Source organism: Chiloscyllium punctatum, chromosome 22, assembly GCF_047496795.1.
Source record: "Chiloscyllium punctatum isolate Juve2018m chromosome 22, sChiPun1.3, whole genome shotgun sequence".
NCBI lineage: Eukaryota > Metazoa > Chordata > Chondrichthyes > Orectolobiformes > Hemiscylliidae > Chiloscyllium > Chiloscyllium punctatum.
Genome location: NC_092760.1, coordinates 74,768,168 through 74,787,798, shown reverse-complemented (window position 1 = coordinate 74,787,798; position 19,631 = coordinate 74,768,168). Strand labels below are relative to the sequence as shown.

The window sequence follows — 19,631 nt, the reverse complement described above, 5'->3', positions numbered from 1 at the left end:
CTTCATTGAATGCATTTAAGGCTGAAATAGATGGAATTTTGTTCCCCTGGGGAATTAAAGGAAATAGGGAGAGAGCAGGAAAGTGGAATGGAAGCTCAAGATCAGCCTAGGTTGAATGGCAGTGGTTTATCAATGCACTGTGTAGTCTACTTGCGCTGCTGTCTTGTGTGTTTCTTCCTATTAAGGGGATGGGTGGGGTTAATGTGATAAAACTGGATGCTGTTTATCCTGGCACATACCTATCCATGCCCGCAAGTTCCCCACTACAGTGAAGTTCGTAAGGAGACAATCAGTGCCATTCAAGAGCCATCGTCAGCCATTGCCAGGATTTTACATGAACTGAGGGAGAGTCCGGCATCAAACATCCAACCTAGCACATTTTGTTGATGGAATTGAAGACTGCCGGGGCGGTAGGACAGTTTGGTTGGGAGGATCCTGTGTGCCAGTCAAAGAGTCATCGTCCCAGCTATTCATGATATTTCCACATTTACCCTTTGACCCCAGCAGCCTGACCCCCCTTGGCACACAGAGCCAAAAGGATGCAGACTGACTCCTGACATTTAATCGAGGGGACTGGAACTCTACCCCCAGCATAAAGCTCTACCTAATTTTCCTCTGATAACTTAAAGAGTCATTGATTCATAATGTCACACAGCACAAAAACAGACCTTTTAGTCCAACCAGTCCATGCCAACCATAATCCCAAACAAAACTAGTCCCATCTGCCTATGTCTGGCCCATATCCTCCCAAACATTTCATATTCATATACTTATCCAACTGTCTTTTAAATATTGTAACTGTACCCATATCCATCACTTCCTCTGGAAGCTCATTCCACACATGAACCACTCTTTATGTTAAAGAATTGCCCCTCGTGTTTTTTTTTAATCTTTCTCCTCTCACTTTGAAAATATGCCACCAATCTTGAAAATTTTGCAGGACATTCTTGATGACAGATATGGAGCCCTGAAAAGGAAATATATGAGGGACCAATATGTTCTTCAAAGTTTCAAGGAGGAGCAATTATGACTTAAAACACGTTTACATAGCCAGTTTTTAACTTAGCTCTATATTTGTGTTAGCAGTATGCATGATCCCTGGTCTTCTCTAGTCTACCAGTACAATCACAATCTACCACTCATCCAATAATATTTGAGATGTCACATACAAAACTAATGAGTAGCAAATGATCACTGTTCCATTCAAGTGAGTTCCAATAATTATAAGACTTGACCTAATGCTTAAACCTTTCTTGTAGAGCTCTAAAAAGAGTCAAGAAACAAATTAAAATTCATTGTGGAAATATATTTCGATAAAAGGACGGGACTAATCCAAAAGATCCCATTGATCATGCTTGGAATACCTGGTATTTCACCTGGCTTTTTCAAAGATATTAGCATGTGCCAATCAGGAGCCAATCCAGTTTACATTTGAAAAACCTCAAAACATCCACAGTCACCATAAAAGCCAATTACTTGTTTCCAAAAGTTTACTATCCCCTGAGAAAAATAAAGCCAACCAGAATCTAACCTGATATCTGTGTAACCTGTATGAATGTGCCTGCTCGTCTGCACTCTACCAGAACAAACACAATCACACTGGAATGCCCTGTTTGGATTGGCTATGACTTTTTAAAACATTAAGAAATTGTAATGGACCATGGACTATGATTGAGAGTAGACCAGTTGATGTTTTATAATAGGCCATCATGTTCAAGACAGAAAAAAACACACGTAGTATACATTCAAATGCGAATAAAGTCCCTGAAGTGATAGAAGCAGCATGATGCAACATTGGCAAATGTGTGAAATGCTTGTTTTTCAAACTGATGGAAGTACCTTATGTAGTGAAATGGAGGCCAAGATTATAAAACTGGCAGGGCAAGCTTGAGGGGCCTGATTGCCACTTCTCCAAATTCTTCTATTCTACTGTTGTTAGCCACCTATCCTATTGTCTTCGAAGGTCTGTGGACTTGCACATCAATGTCACTGTGATCCCGTGCACCTCTTAGGATACTACTATTCAATGTTCCCTTGCTTGCTAACCCTTTCAAAATGCATCATATCATACATTTTCATATTAACTTGCATTTGCCACAGTTCTGCTCATCTGTTCAGAATGTCTATATCATTCAGTCATTTTACAATCTTCTCCTCACTATTTACCACACCACCAATTTTTGTGTCATCAGTGAACTTCTGATGAAATCTTCAACATTCATGTCCAAATCATTAGTGCGCATATGAAGAGATCCTGTAATCAGTCCTGTGGTATGCCAGTCTTGCAGTCACACAAGCAATCTTCACCATCACTTGACATATTATGACACAAAAGCAATCCTGGATCCAGTTTAGCAAATTGGCCCGGATCTCATGGGCTCTTACCTTCTTTCACCCACATCTAGTTGAAAACCTCTATCAAATCTATCAGAAAAAATCTATCTTCTCTTGACAAAACCATGCTGATTCTGCCTGACTAATCTTTGGCTCTGCAAGTGGAAATTAATTCCGTCATTCAGAACTTTTTTCAAACTATCACAGATGTGAGGCTCACTGACCTACAGTTCCCTCGTTCATCCCAGGGACCTATAGGTTTCCTGGGCAGTTGACTGTTGCTCACAATGAGCTTGTGGGTGGACAGATTTTGCTTCAGCACCATATGATATTAGTGACGTTACCCTGAATATGACCTTAAGCTATATGAGGAGGTGCTGGTGTTGGACTAGGGTGAACAAAGTTAAAAATCACATAACACCAGGTTATAGTCCAACAGGTTTATTTGGAAGCACTAGCTTTCGGAGCACTGCTCCTTCGTCAGGTAGCTAGTGGGGCAGGATCATAAGACATAGCTTATAGAGCACAGAACGTAGAACAGAAAACATAGAACATAGAACAGAGAGCATAGAACAGAGAACAGTACAACGCAGGACAGACACTTTGTCCCATGATGTTGTGCCAACTTTTATCCTACTCTAAGATCAAACTAACCTTCATTTTACTGTCATCCATGCACCTATCCAAGAGTCCCTTAAATGGCCTTAATATATCTGACTCTACCACCATTGCTGGCAGTGCATTCCAGTACACACACTCTCTGTGTAAAGAACCAACCTCTGACATCTCACTCAAACCTTCCCCTGATCACCTTAAAATTATGCCCCTGCGATACCCCTTTCTGCCCTGAGAAAAAGTCTCTGACTATCCACTCTATCTATGCCTCTCATCATCTTGTACACCTCTATCAAGTTGCGTCTCACCTGTCTTCACTCCAATGAGAAAAGCCCTAGCTCCCTCTACCTTTTTTCATAAGACACGTCCTCCAATCCAGGCAGCACAATGGTAACTCTCCTCTGCACTCTCTCTAAAGCTTCCACATCTTTCCTATAATGAGGTGACCAGAACTGAGCACAATATTCAACGTGTGATTAGATTAAATTACATTACAGTGTGGAAACAGGCCCTTCGGCCCAACAAGTCCACACCGACCCGCCGAAGCGCAACCCACCCATACCCCTTACCTAACACTACGGGTAATTTAGCATGGCCAATTCACCTGACCTGCACATCTTTGGACTGTGGGAGGAAACTGGAGCACCCAGAGGAAACCCATGCAGACACGGGGAGAACGTGCAAACTCCACATAGTCAGTCGCCTGAGGCGGGAATTGAACCCAGGTCTCTGGCACTGTGAGGCAGCAGTGCTAACCACTGTGCCAATGTGCTGTCCACTAACCAGGGCTCTATAGCGCTGCAGCATAACCTTGCAGCTCTTAAACTCAATCCCCCTGCTAATGAAAGCCAACACACCATATATCTTCTTAACAACCCTATTAATTTAGGGGGCAACTTTAAGAGATCTATGGACATGGACCCCCCAAGATCCCTCTGTTCCTTCACACCACCAAGAATTCTGCCTTTAACCTTGTAATCTGCATTCAAATTTGACTTTCCAAAATGGATCACTTCACACTTTTCCAGGTTGAACTCTATCTGCCACTTCTCAGCCCAGTTCTGTATCCCGTCAATGTCCTGTTGCAACCCACAACAGCCCTCCAAACACTCCTCCAGTCTTTGTGTCATTGGCAAACTTACTAACCCACCCTTGCACATCCTCATCCAAGTCATTTATAAAAATCACAAAGAACAGAGGTCCCAGAATGGATCCCTGTGGAAAACGCACAGCAATCTCTTCCCTCACATTCTGTAGTAACTTTGGGACTGGTCCCCTGGCCCGGGGACTTAACTATCCTTATGTTTTTCAAAGTTTTCAGCACATCTTTCTTTCTAACATCAACCTGTTTGGTTGTTCCTATGGAACAAATGACTGTGAATAAAGTGAATAAACATCTAAAAACATGAAAACACAAGTCGTGATACTTGATGCTCATATAATGCACAAATAGAAAATTTTTTTAGGGAAAGCGATAGCCCAGTAGTATTATCAATCCAGAGACCCAGATGATGTCCTTGGACTCAGATTTAAATCCTGTTGTGGCAGATGATGGAATTTGAATCTGGAATAAGGGCTTAATAATGATCCATTATCGATTGTCGGAAAAACCCATCTAGTTCACAAATGTCCTTTAGGGAAGGAAATCTGTCATCCTGACATAGCCTGGCCTACGTGTGACGCCACAGCAATGTTGTTGTGTCTGAACTGTTCTCTGGGCAATAAATAATTGCCAAGTAAGCAACCTCCCCAACCTGTGAAGCAATAAAAAAAATGAAGAGCTTAGTTTTATCTGTGGAATATAGCTTGAATTTTATCAGAGATGTAGCTGGTCATTTCTTCAGCCCTCTTGTGTTCTCCTTTCTTAGCCCCTGGATGTGGAGGTTGCACATGAAGCATATTGGTGGGTGGAGAAAGCAAAAGAATTAACCACTATGTTATTTAACTAAGATAGACACAGTGCAAGATTTACATGAGGGACAGCTACAGAGAACACATAAATTGAGAGGAGACTTTTCATGGTACCTAATTGGCTTCACATTGCTCCTACTGCTCACAAACCATGGGCACAGTCCACGAGAAACCAACTTCTTCCAGATAATCTCAGAAGCCCAGATCCCAACAGCCAAGCACTACACACGTATGAGTTGTCCTTCGGCTGTGAATTGAATTTCAGAATTGTTCAAGATCACATTCTCACCCAGTAACTGCAACTGTGAGGGAAGGAGAGATTAATATCACAAAGCTGAACAAATAAGGCACAGAAGGTCCAAGCTGTGGCACCATATAGACATTACAAGCTCTCGGTGAGTGTATGATGCCTCGAGAATCCTACTTTTCTATCAGTCCTTGTGTACAGATCAAAGAACAAAGAACATTACAGCACAGGAACAGGCTCTTCGACTCTCCATGCCTGCACTGATCTAGATCCTCGATCTGAACCTGTTGCTTATTTTTCAAGGATCTGTATCCCTCTGCTCCCTGCCCATTCATGTATCCATTGCTATATCTCTGAAGTCCAGCAGTCAGGGGACCTTCTGCTTCAATGTAATCAATGCCACCAAACCTCAGTGTAGTAATATCATTCAAGGCCTATTCTGGGAGGCTACTGGATCAGCACATATGTCAGTTGCACAATCAAAGTATTGATAAAGATATCTAGCTTTCAGAATGCATTTTCAACTTTTTCATTTCTCCTCGAGCTGAATCAAAGGGCTGCTCTGTCTTGTTCCATTTCCTGGCGCTTCTGTCTTTTGCAACTTTCCACTGCATTTTCAGGATTGCCCTATCCCTCCTCAGGCAGCTGCGACTGGTTGGGGCTGGGGGCTGAAGGCACCTACTACAGCCCAAAGTGATGGGATGGGCAGTGGGTGCACTGCACCCTGAGGCTGGAAGGTAATCTGACCTGAAAGCTGATGTCGGCTAATGCTAGAGCTTTCTTGCGTTGATCTCATATCACGATGATGTGCAACTGACTCTTCTAGGGTTCCTCCTTCTACACGGTATTAACAGCGATTTAGATTCAATGAAGTTTGATGACACAGACAGACAATGAGCACATTTCACTTACCCTGGTCTTACTCGCATTTTCCAGTGCCGTCTTCACCCTCATCAATTCTGTTAGGAGGTGGTGTGGACAGCACTGCTTGACAGACCTACAATGGTGTTAATGACCCTCTTGATGTTATTTTGAACTCCACAGTCTTGCACAAAGGACTAGCCACACTACCATACATTAGGAGCATTTCTGAACTGACAGCCAGACTACTGCGACCACTAGGACTCATAACAGCACACAAACCAACAGCCACGCTCAGACAACAACTCACCAGAACAAAGGACCCGATACCCAACATGAGCAAAACTAATGTAGTGTACAAAATCCCATGCAAGGATGCAGAAAACACTACATCGGACAAACAGGAAGACAGTTAACGATCTGTATACACGAACACCAACTAGCCACGAAACGACACGACCAGCTTTCCTTAGTAGCCACACACACAGACGACAAGCAACATGAATTCGACTGGGACAACACTACCATTATAGGGCAAGCCAAACAGAGAACAGCCAAGGAATTCCTAGAGGCATGGCACTCATCCACAGACTCTATCAACAAACACATCGACCTGGACCCAATATACCGGCCACTACAGAGGACAGCTCGAACTGACAACCGGAAGCAGCAGAGACAGGCCACTATAAATGCCGGAAGAAACAGCACAGAAGCGCTTCACAGGAGGCTCCCAAGCACTGAGGATGTCACCTAGACAGGGGACGAAACGTTTGCAAGACAAATTCCCAGCTCGGCGAACAGAACCACAACAACAGTCTTGCACAAGCCTGACAGTGATTGAAATCATTACTCCGTTAGTATTGTAACAAAATGCAGGAGACTGCACTTGCACAGAGTAATCTTAAAGCTGCTATCGGTGATCAAAACTTTAGTAGAGTATTGGGACCCTTATTCTGCACCTTCCAGACTTTGTAGCAGAGGATGATCTCAAACAAATGAGTGAATTCATAAAAATATTCTTTTTACGCTGTTGGACTCATTATGTAAACCTTAAAGAAAGTCAATGATGCATAACTGGAAGCTGAAATGCAGAATTATTGCTGAACAGCCTTACTGATACTAATAAAAGATAATTTACTTTCATGGAATATACATTTACCAGTTTTGTAAAACTAGCCTTCACGTTTTCAAAATTTGTTCATGTTGAGGTATCAACAATAGGCTCACCTGTCGTTGGGTTAATCCCAGCAGTGACAAGGTGAGGGTCCATAAGTGAAAATCTAAAGGTGTCAATTAGCAGTGACACAGGATAGTCGGCTGTGGTCCATCCCATAATGTGTCCAGAACTTACTGCAATTAGAGACCAGGAAGGCAACAGAGTTCGGGTTTGACACCAGTCTATCTCATTAAATGGCCTGCCCACATCCAAACTCACCAATGATGAAAGAAGAAGGTTCATACCAATGATTTCTTACATTTTTTTCCTTATCCTCAATGGTGTGTGTTATTGAGAAGTTCCTACCTTCAGAAATTACTCAAATTTAGAGTATGGTATAAGCAGATCCTCTAAGAATTTAATTGTTTCATTAATGGTGATGTTGGGGAGGGGCTTTCTATCCATTTAGTTGTTCACAAAAGTAACAACTACTTTTGTCTATAAATCCAATGATATTACCATTATGACACCACCTCCTCTTTCTTGAAAAATAAAATGTGTTTTTGAAATTTCAAACTTGCTGCATCTACAGACTTTCCTGAATGCATCTTGTTAGTTGTATCCTCAAAATGCTCAAGCAGATCTTTCATGCATCTATGCTGACTCTGCCTAATCGTAATTATGATTTTCTAAGCACTCTGCTACTACACCTCAAAATAATAGATTCTTTCATTTCTTGCTGTCAGACTGACTCATCGATAATTCCCTGTTTTCTGTGTTCCTCTTCTTGTGAATCATCGGGTTTTAAATAGCAAGATACTGCCTTCTAAAGCATTGGGAACATATAGGTCTAGGGAATTCTAGGAAGATCAAATCTAATGCATCCATTATAGCTGTGGACACCTGTTTTAAAACATGAGCATATGGCCATTAGGTCTAATGGACTTGTTGGTTTTTAGTTGCACTATTTTCTGCAATTCTATTTCTTTGCAATGACTGATTTTTTTTTTAAATTCCCCATGCTTGCTAAACTCTTGGTTCCGAAGTATTTCAAGAATTTTGTTTTGCATACTCCATTCTGAAGAAAAATGCAAGCTAGCAATACAAAAGCTGAATACTGTGAATGCTTGGAATCTGAAATAAAAACAGGAAAAGCCAGAAATCGTCAGCAGGTCAGGCAGCATCTGTGGAGACAGAAACAAAGTTAGCATTTCAGATCTGTGAAATTTGACCAGGATTGAGGAAGAAGTTAATGCAGAATTTCCCCAGCTTCTGAGCAATGTGACAAAGACGAGGTAGTTAGTAAAATGTGGCGAGGATAGGAAAATGCAATTCCTAAAGCGGAAAAGAAAATGATGCAAATGCTTTTGCAATTACGATGCTCATAACATCTCTGCCTTACCTTGCTTACCCTTTTTACACATTGCCCCTTCATTCAGACTTCCAGGCTCATAAGTCCTGTGTTGTCATCCCTTTAGTGCAGACATAAACCAGCCAGGATATGATGTTTGTCTGTGATGGGTCCAGCTCTCTGCAACTTTAAAGTGCAGAAACACCCTGCATGTTGATGAGGATTGATTAGTTGACAGATGTATGATGCCCATTGTCCATGGATAAGAGTTGTGTGCATTGCAGCATCCCTGCGATATTGTTGCCAGGTGTCCAAGGTGGTGGTGGAATAGGATGCTCCAGCTGGAGCTCATTCACTTTGCCCATTCTTCTTCTTTTCTTATTTTTCTTCTCTTTGTCTTTCTCCAAGTGCTTTTTCCTTTTTTTTTAATCTTCAACTCTCAGCCTCCAGTGATGATTCCCACCCTCCGGTGACAACTGCGGGCATGGTGCAGCAACCTTCTGGTGTGGTGTGGTAACTTCCCGATGTTGGTTTGGTGACCTCCCCGTGTTGGCATGGCGATATCCCGGCATTGGCATAGTGACCTCCTGCCCTGGTGCAGCAGCCTCCTCCCACAGTGACCTCCTGGCATGGCGGGTCACCAGTGGGGTGTGAGGCTAGGGCCCAATGCAGACTGGAAGCTAAGTGCCAGCATGGTCTGCTGTACTGAACTTGTTTTCTGTAATACTGGACATTCTGTTTCTGCATTGTCTAAAATCTTGTAACTAACTAAGCTGTGCCCAGGTACTTTTGTATCTGTTGGCATGGTCATTGACAACATATAAACTTTTCACTATACTCACTGAGTGTATGTGACAACAAAGGCTACTCTATTGTATTCTATTCTATTCAGAGATGCAAATGGAAAACTGGAGCTAGATATACATGCTGACTTTCAAGTTGGGAATTGTCAATGTCTAGTTTCCTCATGACAGGTGGTAGGATAGCAAACTGCAAATGATTGAAGCAAGATTCAGTGATAATGCAGATGTAAACAAATAAGAATCACTGTTCATAGGCATTTCGTTATTTCCTTATCTCAACATCCCTGACTTAATTGGAAAATGTAGCTAGTTGCTCTTGATGTTGAGATAGACTCTGTTGGACTTCTCATGTGATTCTCTCAGATTTATCAATGTAGCCCATTCTATCCAAGCCCCTATTAGATTCCACCCATTGCCAACTTTTGTGATAGCTTCTGAGGAATTGAAGGGGAGTTGAAAAAAAACAAGGAAAGGACTGTCTTGTGGAGAACAGGAAAAAGATTAAATTTCAAAATGTTTTGCATTGCAAAAGCCAGTGGGGATGGAACGTGTAAATGAACAAAAACTCTAAATGATATTTAAGTGGCAACATAACAACCTTTCAAGCAGAAAGTAATTTGGAACTAAACAAATGAGAATAAGGAAACAAACAAGCAGAAAAGGAATTACAAAATGGTAGCTAGAGATTATGATCTAAGACTGTTTATCTCAATTTTGTGGCCAGAAGACTATAAAGTACGCAGTCAAGAATTGAAGTGCTGCTTCTCAAACTTCCATTGAGCAGCATAGGAATACTTTAGCAAATCAAGGACATAAGGGACAGTTTGGGAGAGTGGTGAGGAATTAATATGACAAGGAAACTGAGAGCTCGGGGTCACTCTCTGAACAGAGATGTTCTGCAAAGCAATCTCACAGTCTCAGTTTAGTGTCCCCAGTGTCTGGTAAACCACTTTATGAACAGTTAATATAGTGTTTTAAATTGGTTCCAAAATCACTTCCACTGGAAAATGTGTGAAATCTAATAGTCAAATAGGCCCCAATTTTAATATTTTATCCAAAGGCTTAGTCCTGTTGGAATATCTAAAATATGTCAGCCACAGGACATAAACCTGTACTATGTGATTCATATAAAACTGTGCATCCAGCTGAGCTAAACCAATGAAGCTAACTGTAACATCAAATCTGAGAGTTTTTTAAAAAATGGCCATTTATTACTGTAGTAACCAGAGTTCTACATATATAATTGTAAACAAAGTCTTCCCACATCTCTTTTTAATAAAAAGCTAAATGCTCTTTTGTGGTCATTTTTCTGGCAGTAACACTAGTTAAACAATTAATTGATTTTGTTTACTTAAATTCTCATGTCAAATTACCATAGCATTGTGCAAGGCTATTTAATTTCAATAATAATCCCAAGCACCATTGGTAGGATTTTAAATATGACAAATGTTTTGAAGTATCGGTTTTCTGTGGAAATTATTGAATACTTAATCAAAATTAAGCTGCTTTTGGCACTGCAGAAAAGATGTGCTTTATCTTCATGCATCGTCTGGAAAGATATATCTGTCAGAGCAACAAATTCAAAAAAGGTAAATAATGGTAGAATTGGAAAATCCACTTTAACGATTACTTGTGGGATGAGGATTAGATTCAGTGTGAAAACATCTCTTCTCGAAAAATGCGTTTTAGTGACCATCCCTGAAAATCATGGTCGATGTACCTTTGTGAATTTTCCCAGACTAATTCTGCTCCTATATCACATGGTCTTGTGATCTTTATTAGGTCTCCACTTAAACATCCTCTTTTTTCAAGAGAAAGGTGCACATAAGAAGTAAGAGCAAGTGAAAGCCATACAGATTCTCAAGATTTTGTTGCCATTCATTACAATCATGGATGATCGCAAGCTTTAGTGCCATTTCTCTGCCCTCTTTATGTCCTCCTTGATTACAAGACCAAATATCTGTCTAATTCACTGGACAATATATTGAATTTCAGTGCATATGATAGCCCTCAATGATAGAGATTTTAAAAGTTCCCTACACTTTGAGTGAAGACATTGCTCCTTATTTCAGTATTAACTAAGCAGCTGGTTTAAGATTGTGAACTCTTCCTCTAAATTCCCAAGCTAAGGAAAACAACACTTCCATATCTGCCCAGAAACCTTTCCTCAGATGTGTGTCCTTTGATTATGTGACGCCATGTTGATTGCCTCTGAACCCTCTCCAGCACCCATGTGTTCTTTATCAAATATGATGTGCAGGTTTAAGATATCTTCCTTACATTTCAGTTCTGTCTATCCTAATAAGATTGAGTACTTTGTTTGTTTGTTTTTGATAACCTCATTAACCATTGGTGCATTCCTCAGGAATTTAATTATTTACATTCTTTGACCCCTTTGTTCTTCTCTCCCACTTATTCTTGCATCATTCAAGTTTGTTTTAATTCTTCCATTATAAGATCAGAGAACCTCAGAATACTTGCAGTGATGAAGGAGGCTTTGAGGCCTCCAAATGAACATTTCAATTAACACTATTCTCCTGCTTTTCTCCCTCAATGCTGCCATTGGTTTGTTTTCAATTTCAGACTAGATCTGTTTTGCACCTACCTCTGTGTTCCAGAACGTACCAACTCACTATGCAAAGATGCTTTGCTCATATCATTTTTGCTTCTTTGACCAAATACACCTTCATTCTGGCTTATCTTAATTAACCTACATTGGCCCATGCGACTGTCAATTGTACTGAATTATTGTTTCTTGAAGTTTTCCTACCACTGACGTTAAGTTGACTGACCTGCTGTTGCTGGATTTCTAAAGAAACAAAAACAAAGAATTACAGATGCTGGACATCAGAAACAAACTCAGAACTGAAGAAGGGTCACTGGACCTGAAATGTTAACTCTCCTTTCTTTACAGAGATGCTGCCAGACCTGTTTCTGTATTTCATTTTGTCTGAGTGAACTGTAACACTTGCAATTCTCAGTCTTCTTGCAGCACCTCCGAGTCGAACAAAAACAGAAACATTAAGGCTTGTGTTTCCACAATTTGCACTCAGAGCTTTTGACTTCTCTCACTTTCCTTGGATGCATTGCATCTAGTCCTGGTCCCTAATGTACTTTAAGTACAGACTGTCTATCCAATACCTCATCGGTATCTATTAGAACTCCTTCTAGTATCTGAATTACCTTCTCTTTCACCATGCCTTGGGTGGTATCTTCTTTCTTGGTAAAGGAATGTGCAAAGTATTCATTTAATAGCTCAGTTGCTGCTACTTTACCTTTTACTACTTCTGTGTCCATAGAGGACCTTACGGTTTCCTTTCATAATGGCTGTCAGTTTGTTCTCATACTCTGTCTTTGTATCTTATATTTGTTTCTTTTATTTTCTTTTACACATTCCCTCTGGAACTTTTATACTCAGCCTGATTCTCCATTGTACTTATGAACTGACATCTGTCATAAATATAGTGGGATGAGATTTGGGCATCGCTGGTAAGGTCACTATTTATTACCCATCCCAAATTGCCCTTCAGCAAGTACCACTTCTGTCCATCCAATTTAATTGTTTATAGGAAAGGTTTTCCAGTACTTTGACACCACCAACAGTGAAGGAATGATAACATAGTTCCAAATCGGGATGGTATGTGACTTTGAGGGGAACCTGCAAATGCTAGCGTTCCTTTGAAACTGCTGTCCTTATTCTCCTAGGTAGCAGAAGCTGCAAGTTGGGAAGATGTTATCAAAGGAGCTTCAGTGAATCATTGCAGGGGATTTCATAGAAAGTATGTACTGATCAGTGGCGGACAGAGTGAATGTTTAAATTGGTCCATGAGATGACACTCAAGTGGATTGCTTTGGCCTTAATAGTGTCATGTTTGTTTATTGTTGCTAAAGCTGTACATATCTAGGCAATTGGCAAGTTAAACATTACAACACATAGTTGACTTGAATGTTAAAGATTATAAACATGTTTGGGGAGTTGGGAGGTGAATTACCCAAAGTGGAATTCCCAGTCTCTGACCTGCTCTTTGAGTTATTTATATGACTGGCTAAGCTCAGTAGGTTTGGAAGCACCTGTGGAAGCATATGGAATCAAATTAAGGTTTTGAATCCAAGATGACTTTTTATTGAACATCTGGTCTTGACGTACATAGTAATAAGTGGAATCGTTACGCTTCTTGCCAAAATATGCTTCTTCACTTTTACCTGTCTTGAACTACATTTGCCAATATTTTGCCCAATCTGCAAGTTTAATAATGATCTCCTGCAATATTTTTGCAGTCACTCTCAGAATTGAATCACTCAACTCTCCTCTAACCTGACAGCTGTGGTCCAGATTTCACACAAACTCACTTTGAACAATTCCAATCTGAAAGTTTTCTATGATTTTCAGAAATCGGTCAGCGAATAGCAGAAACTGACATACCGGTTAATTCAGACTTGGGTAGATGGTGAGTTTTGTGGGTGAGATATACCTCAAGTGCAATAAAACATGTAAAATCAATTTTCACTGTATGTGATTTCATGTGAAATTCTTTGACCTTTTGCACTAGTCTGGCCAACTTCCTGTGAATTCTGATGGATAAACCAGAGCAACCATGCAGAAATCCTTATATCTGTAGTCTAATGCCACATGAGTTCCCAAAATACATAACAGATATGCATGGAGCAGGCTATTGGCTTTAGGATTATGGAAGTGTGAGAGTCTGCATTATGTGTAGTCATGCACATTTCTCATTTATTCCTGGATAATCTGTCATTCAGGAATAACATCCAGATGTGCATTGCCTAAACTACCAGCCGGCCATCGAATTCATATCAAAAAAGAAAATGTGTACAACGTCAAATTCCCAATACTTAGCTTTTAAATGCAGAATTCAGTTTTTTTTTTATTTTGGTAGCTCATCATTGAGTGAAAAATATGGAATGCTTCAATCTGCTAGTTTAATTTAATCTCAATTTCATTAAATGCTGAATTTTCATTTTGTTCGAAAAAGGTGACATGAAGCATTTGTATAGGTTTGCCCACTGAGATACAAATGTATGTCTCTGTCAGGACCTAGCCAGTTCTGGTGAGGTGTCTATTATAGTTGTTCTTACCTCTGCTGTTAAAAAAAAACTTCAGTCTGTTATTTCTTCGACAATTGTTTTATTCATTCATGGAATGAGGGCATCTCTGGCTAGAACAGTTAAAGGTCAACCACATTGCTGTGGATCTGGCAGTTTGGCGGTTTCCTTCCCTAACGAACATTAGTGAACCAGATGGGGTTTTCCTGACAATTGACGGCAGATTCATGGTCATCATTAGACTCTTGACTCCAGATTTTTATTAAATTCAAATTTCATCACCTGCCATGGTGGGATTCAAACCCAGGTTCCCAGAATATTACCTTGGTCTGTGGATTAACAGCCTGACTATAATACCACCGTACCTTTAAATTCTCACCAGCTATTAGTGTGATCTGCTTATTTGCATTATTAATTAACGGTCTAGCCTTATTCTATAATAACTTGCTATTCTACAACTGTATAATAAATATTTTATTATTAGATTAGATTCCCGACAGTGTGGAAACAGGCCCTTCAGCCCAATGAGTCTACACCGACCCTCCGAAGAGCAACCCACCCAGAACCATTCCCCTACATTTACTGCTGACTAATGCACTAAACACTCCGGGCAATTTAGCACGGCCAACTCACCTAACCTGCACATCTTTGGACTGTGGGAGGAAACCAGAGCACCCAGAGGAAATCCATGCAGACACTGGGATAATGTGCAAACTCCACACAGACAGAAGGCAGGAATTGAACCTGGGTCCTTGCGCTGTGAGGCAGCTGTGCTAACCACTGAGTCACCATGCTGCCCCAAGAAAAAGCCTCTTCTGCTAAGACAAGGGGTGATTATACTTCACCACCTAGTCTCAGTAAGTCCAAAGACCAGTACTAATGCAAAGAATTTAAGACAACATAACTATCTGCAGACATTCCGATAGGAACCCAATGCTTTGGGGATATTTTATAATCTCTAACCAGCTTCCTCACAATCCCCAGTCCCTCCCACACAACCACCACCTCACCTCACCTTCTGTTGCTACCTCGTGGCAACTTCAAAGTTGGTTTGAACTGGAAAACACATATTAATAACTGCATATTTTTGCAGCCTGGAAGTCTATCAGAAAAGACCAAAGACTCATGCAGTTAATTAACTCTGTAGTGATTCAACCTGCCCATGGTCACAGATTTTAATAATTGCCCTGAAATGCTGCCAGAATTTAACAGCTTTCACAGTGTCAGACATCTCAATTACATTACTGCTCTTGGAACTCCTAGATACAAATAGAACCATGAAGAAGTACAGTAGCGCCAAATCTTCCCCTTGATAAAACCAATAGTATGGTGAATTCTTTTGTCAGCTGGAGCACAGATCCAATCTAGGTGGATATAAAAGAAATATGTAAAGAACAATGGTACTGCAAATGTTCAAGAATCATAGTTTGACAGTTATTGAAAATGAGATGTACTCAGGCAACTGCACAGTTTTATGAATGCGGGATGAGAGAGAGAGAGAGAGAGATGAAGATCTTTTCTAAAAAAATGTTTCATTTCTCTCTGCAGATTGTCATTTGCCAATGACTCTTCAGCACACAGAATACGCCTGGTGAATTCAAATTGAACGCAGTAAGTAAGACCCACTTGTTGCAATGTCATACAGATGTGATATCTTGCTGATGTATTTGACAACGTGTTACAATTTGTAAGCAGAAGAAAAAGGACCTGGTTAATTATTATGGGCTTGTAGAGTGTGTTTAAACTTTCACAGTAATATCTGTTGTGACCATTGCTGTCTGGCATATTCAAACATGATCTGTTGCTCTATTGCTTTATGCTTATATGATTTCCAATGAAAGTAAGTGTGGTGATGATTTGCATAGACCCATTGTTGGCTTGGCAGGGTCTATTGTCTTAAGAATGCTTTGAACACAGCAAATACGAATTAAGTGCTTGATGATTTTCAGTTTGCATTTCACAACTGTGAGTCTTGTAAATGTATGGACAGTTGGATGAGTACAAAAAAAGTCACAACATAACTGTAATGACATTTGCATTGCACAATGGCCTGTTGCAATTATTGCAGAATGAAAATGGTATGTTCTGGTTGGAACAAAGGACAGAAGTGAAACAAATTGAACGCATTTAGATTTAGACTGAATGTAATATGAAACCTAAACTATTTGAGGTGGGTAATTTGGGTTTACACTTTGAATGTTGAAATTTTGATTCAAATTGAAATTGTGAGTAAGACATTAAGGGGCAAATTATCCCTTTGTGTGCCCTTTCTACTGGTTTACACCTATCTTAATTGCACTACCATACTGATAAAGGTGGAGCCAAAGTTGTGGTTGGTGACATTGTGTCTAGTTTTGTTGGAGTCTTCTCATCTCTGAGGAAGATGGAGATAGATTACACATTTTCAAAATAGAACTGGAAATGCCGCTTAATATTCAAGATAAATATGCTATCTGATAAAATCATCTCTGGATAAAAGCTCTGCTATCTGTATTCTTTTCACTGACATGATGTCAAACTTTTGAACAGATGGTATTATGTATATATTGGACAAGAAATGTAAGAGATGTTTGAAAAGTCACAACAATATTTTATGTCTTTCATGATTTTGAGATGATTTTCCGTCTCTTACAATGTAGTTAAAAATGACACAACAGCAGGTTATAGTCCAACAGGTTTATTTGGAAGCACTGGATCTCAGAGCACCGCTCCCTCATCTGATGGCACTGTTACCTACTAGGAAAAGGCAGGACCCAATCTGCATATAGTAAATTTCAATTGGCAATGAAATGACCAGGTCATCTTTTTCAATGACACTGGGATAAAATAGTGACTAGGACATGCCTCTTCTTCAAATAGTGTCACCTGCTCTTTTATACTCATCTGAGGTGGTGGGGATTAGTTTGCAGACTCATCCAGAAGGTGACGTCTCTGACAACATAGCATTCCCACAGTACAGCATAGAGCTTGAACTTATAACTGGTAATGGTGCTTTGTTTGAAGCACATGCGTGCATTATGTGCAAATAAATCAATGTCATTGTTTACCAGTGTCATGATGTGCCCATAATTTTACTTTACATCAGCAAAAAATGTGTCATTGTAGCAAAGTCTGGTGCTACTTTACTGTGAGTGTGCCCTGGTGCTAGCTTTTTCTGGACTGGTCCTGTATTGTCTGCCATCCAAAGGGCAGCCATGATGGTGGCACTAATAAAGCTGGAAGGAGTGCAGTACTCTGATTTCCACTGGCTTGACCGGCTGATAGGATGCCAATTTGCATGTCAATTAAATACATTTCTGCATCAATGTACTACCAACAGGTCTCAAGCTGCAAAATGAGCCCTGAAGTGGTGTTCTTTAAACAACCAGGCACCAAAGATGCTGGTGAGCATTTTTTAGGAACAACTGGTTGTCTGCTTGTTTAAAATATCTGGCTATACTTTGGAGTACTTTTGAAGGTTTTGTGGTATGTCCCTTTGTTTCCCAGAGAGTTTTGCTTCATCCCCACAGTGTTTGCTGCATGTTAGAAAGCCTGTCCACACAAGAGGTGATGGGAACTGATTAGATTAGATTCCCTACAGTCTGAAAATAGGCCCGTCAGCCCAACAGGTTCACACCGACCCCCGAAGAGTAATCTGCCCAAACCTATTCCCCTTCCCTATATTTACCCCTGACTAATGTACCCAACACTATGGGCAATTCAGCATGGCCAATTCACATAACTGCACATCTTTGGATTGTGGGAGGAAACTGGAGCACCCAAATGAAACCCACGCCAACACGGGGAGAATGTGCAAACACCACACAGATAGTCACCTGAGGCAGGAATCAAACTTGGGTCTCTGTGAGGTAGCAGTGCAAACCACTGAGCCACCATTTATCTGGCCCTGAAAGACAGGATGAAGCAGAGGCTACAGAGAAGCTAAACTCTGCCCAATGCCCTCTGCCAAGATTGAGTAGCACTCCTCCATGCTCCTTGACACACACAGGAGGGCAGACCAATTGGCCCATCAATGCTGTTCAGTGTACCAACTCATTGAGATGCTGAACTGAGTCCTTTCCAGGAGATCTTGTCTGTGACTTTGTCTTCGAATGAACTGGCAAAGAAACCACCCTTCCCCTCCTCCGGTCTGACAGCATTCTACTCATATCTTGATGACTCACAAAGACCATAGGAACATAGTAGAGAAATCAGCCCATCAAACCTGGACCATCATTCAATACAATCATGGCTTCTTAAAACTTTACTACCTTTCAATTACCCTATTCCCATATCCCCATACTCCATTGGTATCAGAAATCTCTCAATTTTGGTGTGAATTAAACTCAAAAACTGAGCCTTCACACCTCTCTGTAATTCTCGCAAATTTTAAAGTTCACTACAATCTGAATAATTTATTTTTCTTATCTCAGATGTTAAGACCATAAGACAATAGGACATAGGAGCAGAAATTAGGCCATTCACCCCATCAAATCTTATTCACCATTCAATCATGACCGACAGGTTTCACAACTCCATTTTCCCACTTTCTGTCCATAATCTTTGATCCCCTTGATAATCAAGAACCTATCTATTTCCATCTTAAATATATTCTATGACCTGGCCTCCACAGCCTTCTGTGGCAGTGAATTCCATAGATTCACCACTCTCTGGCTGAAGAAGCTTCTCCTTATCTCTGTTCTAATAGGTCTTTCCTTTACTCTAAGGATGTCCCCTCGAGTCCTAGTGTGCCCTACCAATGGAATCATCTTTCCAACATCCACTCTGTCCAGGCCATTCAGTAAACTGTAGTGACACCCCCCCTTTACTTTTAAATTGTGCTTTCTAGCTTTAGACTCCCCAATCAGGGGAAACATCTCACCCATTTCTACATTATCTATACCCTTTCAACCTTTTGTAGACTTCAATGAAATCACCTCTCATTATTTGAAATTTGAGAAAAAAAGCCCACATCAAATTGTCTGCAGCAGTGCAGGAAGGCAGCTCACCACCACGTTCTCAAGGACAACTGGGGACAGACAATAAATGCTGGCAGAGCCAGTGATGCCTACATCCAGTGATTGAACACAAAAAAGAAATACAGACACAATTTATGCAATCTCTCTTTGGAGGACAGTTCCTCCATCCCTCAAGCAAGTCTGGAGAATCTATGGTGCATTCTATCTGAAGCAATAATATTTTTCTTGAGCTAAAGAGACCAAAACTGCACATAATTGTCTGGGTGCAATCTAATCAAGTTGTACAATTGAAGCAAAAACTTCAGTACTCATGTACTCACATCCTCCTGTG

The 19,631-nt window shown here is 40.6% G+C and overlaps 1 protein-coding gene across 9 annotated transcripts in view; it reads left to right on the top strand.

The window, feature by feature from the left end:
- LOC140493786 (leucine-rich repeat-containing protein 4C-like) overlaps positions 1 to 19,631 on the top strand; it is a 991,485-nt gene that overhangs the window by 646,576 nt on the left and 325,278 nt on the right. For 8 of the 9 annotated variants that reach the window (XR_011963766.1, XM_072592658.1, XM_072592659.1 and 5 more), the window contains one exon: positions 15,891 to 15,953. The gene's annotated coding sequence lies outside the window, so the exon portion shown is untranslated. Of the gene's footprint in view, positions 1 to 13,668; positions 13,727 to 15,890; positions 15,954 to 19,631 lie in introns of all 9 variants that reach the window. The other variant, XM_072592657.1, reaches the window with a different exon arrangement.